General features: G+C 40.7%; 1 long non-coding RNA gene across 1 annotated transcript; it reads left to right on the top strand.

The window, feature by feature from the left end:
* Nucleotides 1-3,095: 3,095 nt before the first annotated feature.
* On the top strand, nt 3,096-5,638 carry LOC132599680 (uncharacterized). The gene is made up of 3 exons (XR_009566937.1): nt 3,096-3,319; nt 4,098-4,148; nt 5,502-5,638. It is a non-coding gene; the product is annotated as an uncharacterized LOC132599680 (long non-coding RNA).
* Nucleotides 5,639-7,134: the final 1,496 nt, after the last annotated feature.

Genomic DNA, 7,134 nt, shown 5'->3' on the forward strand with positions numbered 1-7,134 from the left:
CGGGGGCTGCGTTCATGCCACGCAGGTACACCAGATGAGCCACAACTATCATAGAAGGTGTTCCAGCGGAGTTGGCAGGCTCCACTTGTTCTGGAGTGCTGCCGAGTCAGAGTATCTGAGCTATGATGTTTGTTTGATGTTAGAGACTTTGCAGACAGAGTCGTGGGTATAGAGTGTCGATAATATGTTGTATCATAAAGTCCATGTGATTGCAGATTCTGTTTGATTTGAGTACGATGGAAAAAAAAAATCTCTTGAAAGTTTTACTATGTTTTCCATTTTTATTGATATAAGAGTCTAAGGAAGTTAAGTATGTAACAAGAGTCAGCGGGTTCACTCGGCTCCAGATATGGGGTCGGGTGCCCATCACACCCTAGTAAAGTCGGGGTGTGACAAAGTGGTATCAGAGCAGGTCGGTCCAAGGGTTGTCTGCAAAGTCGTGTCCAGTAAAGTCCTGTTTATGGGTGTGAAGCCGGCCACATTTATAAACAGGAGGCTGCGGGGCATCTAGGAAATGTTGACCTTCTTTCTGTCTCAGATCGTGCGATAGAGCCAAGTCATAGGAAATAAGATTCCTTATACTAACCGTCAATTTTCGCAGACGCTTAGTGATGACGAAAGAAGACAAGTGCCGAGATAGCAAGTTACAAAGGTAAGCCTGGATGATTGTTCTGTTACCTGAACTGGAAGTACTGGATGGCGGGGATGTACCATAGAGTTGTACGTTCTGTAAGGCATTGATGACATTGGCCACATACAGATTTTGAATAGTAGGAACGGTAAAGGAGGTCCTGCCAGAACAGGTACGCCCCACAGGAAGAAGTATGGGAAGGAAATATTGTGAATAGGTAGTAAGTGAAATGCGTTGGTTCAAAAAGGTTATGGATTTGGGCGTGGCAACAAAGGTAAGGTCGCTACCATCGGGAACCTGGAAGCTCAAGACAGGAGGTAGTCATACACACAGGCGGAAGGTGAACATCGGGAACCAAAAGGGTAAAACAGTAATTACAAAGGAAGGGACGTGTTACGAAAATGTTTTGGGAACTGTAAGACTTTGACTTGCTCCAGAGCATACAATAAAGGTCATGTGAGGAAGCTGACGCGAACATATCGGCATTAAGGCACCGAATTTCAGTGAAGCTTTTGGGTTAAGCGTGCTCAGGTGGGAGCAATTCCATGATGGGTGACCCCCTGGGAAGTTTATAAGGAATTTTACATATTCTGACATAAAAGACAAATGGAAAACTAGAATAGCCTAAGTGAAACTACGGTATATGAGATGACGGGAGACCATAAGAAGACGCGTGAAACAAGGCAGACTAGCTCGGTAAAGGACAGAAAGTGCACCACAGTCCCGGGATTAGGATAGGCTTGAACAGCGCTTGGAAGTATTTGGTGAACTAGTTGATAGTGAATATGTATGTATATATGAATGTATAAGATATCCCGCATATGACTGTATCGGTGGCGTGCGAGCCCCAACAACCGAGACTACGGGAGGAAAGGTATTGATCACGCAAAGGTGCCGAAGTACGAGTGACAACAAGAATAAATGGTTCAAGTGCGGCGAGTGAACTTTTATTATTTTACTATAGGTTGAGGTCTGAAATTCCAGTATAACGATACTCGGAAAAGAAAGAGAGTGTGAGTAAATGGAAGATACGAAGCTTAAATGTCGGAAAAGGGGAAAGTTAAGAAAACCTTAGTAAGTGAAACCCCCGCGAGAAATTAATGGTAAAAGTACGAGACCACTAGGATGAAGATTCAAGAAGGCATGTGAGACGAGGTAGAGTGAGGTAAAAGGAAACAAGGAGAAATGTGGAGAGGTTGAGAGTTGATTTCAACAAGTAGGTCTAAGAGAATGGTGACCAGGGTAGAGGAATGTGACGTAAGAGAAGGAATGCTCAGGATGGTGATGGTGTTAAGGTAAAAGATCTGTAAAAGGATAAGTATGTAGCCATAGTACTATGCTTAGAGGTTTAAGAGAGTAACGGAACGTTTAAGAAATATGGGCACACAGCTACAATACGAACATGTAGTTAAGAAAGAATTACGGGCAAGTGAGCTAAGCAAGTGAAAGGACGAATAAGGGATAAAGGTATAAATGCAGACTTCATAAAGGAATATTGGCATATAAGGAACCCCTTAAAGGGGGGGAGGCCATATTAGGCTTATGAGGAATAACGATGAACGAAATGAGCACCAGCACATGAAGCCAAGGACAAGTATACATGTATCAAGAGATACAAAAAGAGACTAAAGAAGAGTGGTAGTAAGAATCAAAAGGTGTGGCTTTTGTTAAGATATGGTCACGAAATAGTAACAGAAAAGAGATGATTTGAGAAAGACAAGGATAATACGTTGGCCCAACAAAGTAGAAAATCCACGACACGGGAAGAAGATTCATGTAAAAACCGAGAAGTTCGATTATAAAAGGAATGAGGTAAAGGATAAGGAGTGAGCATGAAGGAAAGGACGACTACAAAGGGACCCTCCCGAAATATTATGACACTCTATAAGACCAGTTGAACATTCGAGGACGAATGTTCTAAAGGGGGGGAGGATGTTATATCCCGCATTTCGTACGTTCGGATATCCCAAAGTAGTCGTGACGAAGTAAAGGGAATGACCATTTTCAAAAATTTATTATAATGTATAAGTTGTTGTGAATATTATTTACGAACATTGGTAGTATGGAAATAGTGAGGAAGACTAAGGGTAAAAAAGAAAATTCGCGAAAAGGGTTCATGGAAAATATTGCGAAGGACTAAAGGCAAAATGGGAATTTCACAAAAAATATCAAGAATGTTCTTGAAGGGCCCTTGGCCATGTGGCATGCCCCTATATGTCCACATTTTTATTAATTAATAAGGGCTAATGGAAAATTATAACAACATAAGGGGCAAAGCTTGCCAAAGAAGACATTAGTCTTCTTTGTTAAAATTTCAAGAAAACTCTAGAAGAAAAAAAAAAGATGACAAATAAGTCATCTTTGCCACCAAATTAAGAAGAATCTAGAGATGGATAGGTGGCCACATAAGATTGGAGGAGACTATATATATATATATAAAAGGGAGAGGACTAATTCATCAATTTGGAGAGTTGAAGAAACAAAGAAAAAAAGAAGACACTTTGGAAGAAAAACAAAGGGCCAATTTCGGCCAAGCTTGGAGGAAACAAGAACCTTGGAAAAATTTCTCAAAAATTACTCTCTACTAATTGGAAGGTCCCTAGCAAGGAGAAGAGGTCATTGGAACAAGTAGAACATTTATTGTTGCAAGATCAACATTCTAGCCAAGTGGGAAATTGAAGAAAAAGGGTAAGAACTTAATCTTCTTTTATATTTTATGTATGGTTGTGTATGTTGTGGTGTGTGGGAGTGAATGAAACTCACGAAGATTATGAAAATATGGATGTTGAATAGTTGTCTGTGTATATGTAGTTGTGGCCGTGTGGTCATAGTGTGATTTGGAAGAGGATGGATTAATTCTATGTAGTATGTTAGTTGTTGTTGCAATGTATGGAAAAGGATGGAAATTCATGAAAATAGGGGTGTAGTTGTTGTGGCCGAGAATGTTATGGTGTGGTAAGCTATGATGAATTGATTTCATGTAATATTCTAGTCGATGTCGTTGCGGATTCTATGATATTATATGAAGGTTTAAAGGGTTGGAACGAAATGGAAATTGGTTGTAGATTGGTGGAGAAGTTAATGTAATATTAGTATGCTTCTTTATGCTTGTATGAATATGATGTTAGCAATGCATGGTTTTAATGTGGGTTATGAATGTAGAATAAAAATGTGTGGTTACACTTTTGTTGAAGTTTTCGGGTAGCATTAAATCATTGTGAATATTGTGAATGTTGTCGGACTATGTAGGAAGAGCGCTTAACGTTAGAATGTATTCTTGAATTGATTATTGACATTATAGCTTGGTTGTTGGTTGGGTTGCTGTTGAATTGGGCCGAGCCATATTCTCGGGGGTGGCATATTTATAGGGGAAATGCTGCCGAAATTTCGGCAGACAAAGTGTTACTTTAAAGAATCAACTTCTAAAGGCTCTAATCAAGTTTTGGTAAACGTGACCAATTTGTAGATTTTGGCGGATTTGGAACGTGAATTTGGAGTCGCATAAGAAGCAGAAAAGGTATGTAAGGCTTCACCTTTCTTTCTATGGCATGTCTTAGACGGAATATGTTGGATATGAGCTTCGAGAACAACTCTACCCTCCGGAATCCGCGCCTAAAGTTTTCTCTTTTTCAATCAGTAGAATTGCACGAAAAAGTGTGCAAAATGTTGGAAGAATTTCCTAAACCTCTAGAACTCGCATAAATAGGACCCGACTACCCTAAAACCCTCACAAGTAACGCCATGACATGTAACATATGTAAATTTGGTACGCCGCCTCATTTGACCCGAGGTGGGCCCATGGTCCCCGGATTTTCCTTGTTGTTCCGTTTGATCTATTTTGAAGCAGAATCCAAAGAAAACTTTTGATCCTTATCCCGTTCACCGAGTGACAAGTACTGTAACTATGCTAACGAGGATACTTCTATGATGACAATGATAATGATGATGTTAAGAAAGGGAATATGCCTATGATAAGTATGACAAAGATGATTCCATGACTACGATGATGAATATGATCTTATAATGATAACGATGTAGTCCAAGATGAGAAAATGCCTACGGTAGAGGTGTTGGCAAAATGTTCTGCTATGAAAAGGAAAATATGGAAACGTTAAACTAATTCTTGATATCTCAACTCTATTACAGGTAATGACTACTCTAAAGGTCTTAGGTATATGAAACTGTACCCTATGACCCTATTTGATGTTTTCCTCATAATGACACTTTTCATTGGTAGTATCGCCTCATAATACTCGTTCCTTCAAGGTGAGACAAAGCGACTATGGTTGTTCCATAATGTAATCGGAGGCTACCGACCTTCCGTCACTCCGATGGACACATGACTTTCTTTGAGCTCTCATGCATGCCAATGGTATGACATATGTATATGAATGTGAATATGTATATGTATATGCATATGGGGAAAAAGGGGAAGGGCCACTGTTATATCACCACCTGATTCAGCTGGATTTTGTCCCGGACGCGGGATATGGGAGAGCTGGATACGGCGTCTGTATATGTGATATATATATATAATATGTTGGGACACTGTTGGGGAGGGGGGTGGGAGAGCCGATGTACTCGGCGTCTGTAAATGTGAATAAAGGATACCGTTTTCTGAAATGTTCTGTTTTATGTACATGTAAATAAGAAGTACTGTTTTTTTGAAAAAGGGACTAAGCATGCATGGCATCTGCCTGAAAGGCATTCATATGTACAGGTTACTTCTGTCCAAGATAATCTCCATATGTCTATTCCGTTATTAATCATACTGTATATTCCTTTATTATGTCACTATTCATGCCTTACATACTCAGTACATTACTCGTACTGACCCCTCTTCTTCGGGGGCTGCGTTCATGCCGCGCAGGTACACCAGATGAGCCACAGCTATCATAGAAGGTGTTCCAGCGGAGTTGGCAGGCTCCACTTGTTCTGGAGTGCTGCCGAGTCAGAGTATCTGAGCCATGATGTTTGTTTGATGTTAGAGACTTTGCAGACAGAGTCGTGGGTATAGAGTGTCGATAATATGTTGTATCATAAAGTCCATGTGATTGCAGATTCAGTTTGACTTGAGTACGATGGAAAAAAAAATCTTTTGAAAGTTTTACTATGTTTTCCATTTTTATTGATATAAGAGTCTAAGGAAGTTAAGTATGTAACAAGAGTCAGCGGGTTCGCTCGGCTCCAGATATGGGGTTGGGTGCCCATCACACCCTAGTAAAGTCGGGGTGTGACAGATAATTTTTCTCATGTTTTCGTAATTGCCTTGAAGCATACGCAATCACCTTACCATGTTGCATCAACACACAGCCTAGCCCAACACCTGAAGCATCGCGATAAACAACATAACCTTCCAATCCCCCTGGAAGTGTTAGGACTCGGGCAGAAGTCAATCTATCTTTCAGCTCTTGGAAACTACGTTCACAAGCATCTGTCCATTGAAAATTAGCTGATTTTTGGGTCAGCTTTGTTAGTGGTGCAGAAATGGAAGAAAAGCCTTCTACAAATCTCGTGTAATAACCTGCTAAGCCCAGGAAGCTATGAACCTCCGTAGGAGTTGTGGGCCTTTGCCAAGTCTTCACGGCCTCAATCTTTTGGCTATCTATCCGAATACCATCGGCTGCAACAATGTGCCCCAGATATGTCACTGAGTTCAACCAAAACTCACACTTAGAAAATTTTGCAAACAACTCTCGAGTTTGAAGAAATATAAGGACAGTATGCACATGATCCGTATATTCTGCCTCGGATCTAGAATACACCAAGATGTCATCGATGAATACAATCACAAATAGATCTAGGAAGGGCCTGAACACATTGTTCATCAAATCCATAAATATTGCCGGTGCATTAGTTAGCCCAAATGACATTACCCGGAACTCAAAATGGTCATATCTTGTTCTGAAGGCTGTCTTAGGGATATCTTCCTCCCGAACTCTCACTTGATGATACTCGGACCTCAAATCTATCTTTGAAAACCATTTGGCACCTTGTAATTGATCAAATAAGTCATCTATCCTCGGAAGAGGATATTTATTCTTAATCGTCACCTTATTCAATTGCCGATAGTCAATGCACATTCGCAAGGAGCCATCTTTCTTTCGGACAAACAATACAGGTGCTCCCCACGGGGATGAACTAGGCCTAATAAAACCTTTCTCAAGCAAGTCTTTCAATTGCTCCTTCAACTCTTTCAATTCTACAAGAGCCATTCTATAAGGAGGAATAGATATAGGCTTGCTGTCTGGCAACACATCAATAGCAAAATTAATCTCCCACTCGGGAGGGAGGTCTGGAAGCTCTTCCAGGAATACATCCGGAAACTCATTCACTACGGGAATTGACTGAAGAGTTGGCGGTTCAGCTTCTACATCTTGAACCCGAACTAGATGATAAATGCAAACTTTTGTGATCATATTCTGTCACACCCTAATCTCGCTATGGTGTGATGGGCACCCGACCCTTCCTTAGGGCCGAGCGAACCCTCTGACTCTTATTAC

This window comes from Lycium barbarum, chromosome 6 (assembly GCF_019175385.1).
Source record: "Lycium barbarum isolate Lr01 chromosome 6, ASM1917538v2, whole genome shotgun sequence".
In the NCBI taxonomy this organism is placed as follows: Eukaryota; Viridiplantae; Streptophyta; class Magnoliopsida; order Solanales; family Solanaceae; genus Lycium; species Lycium barbarum.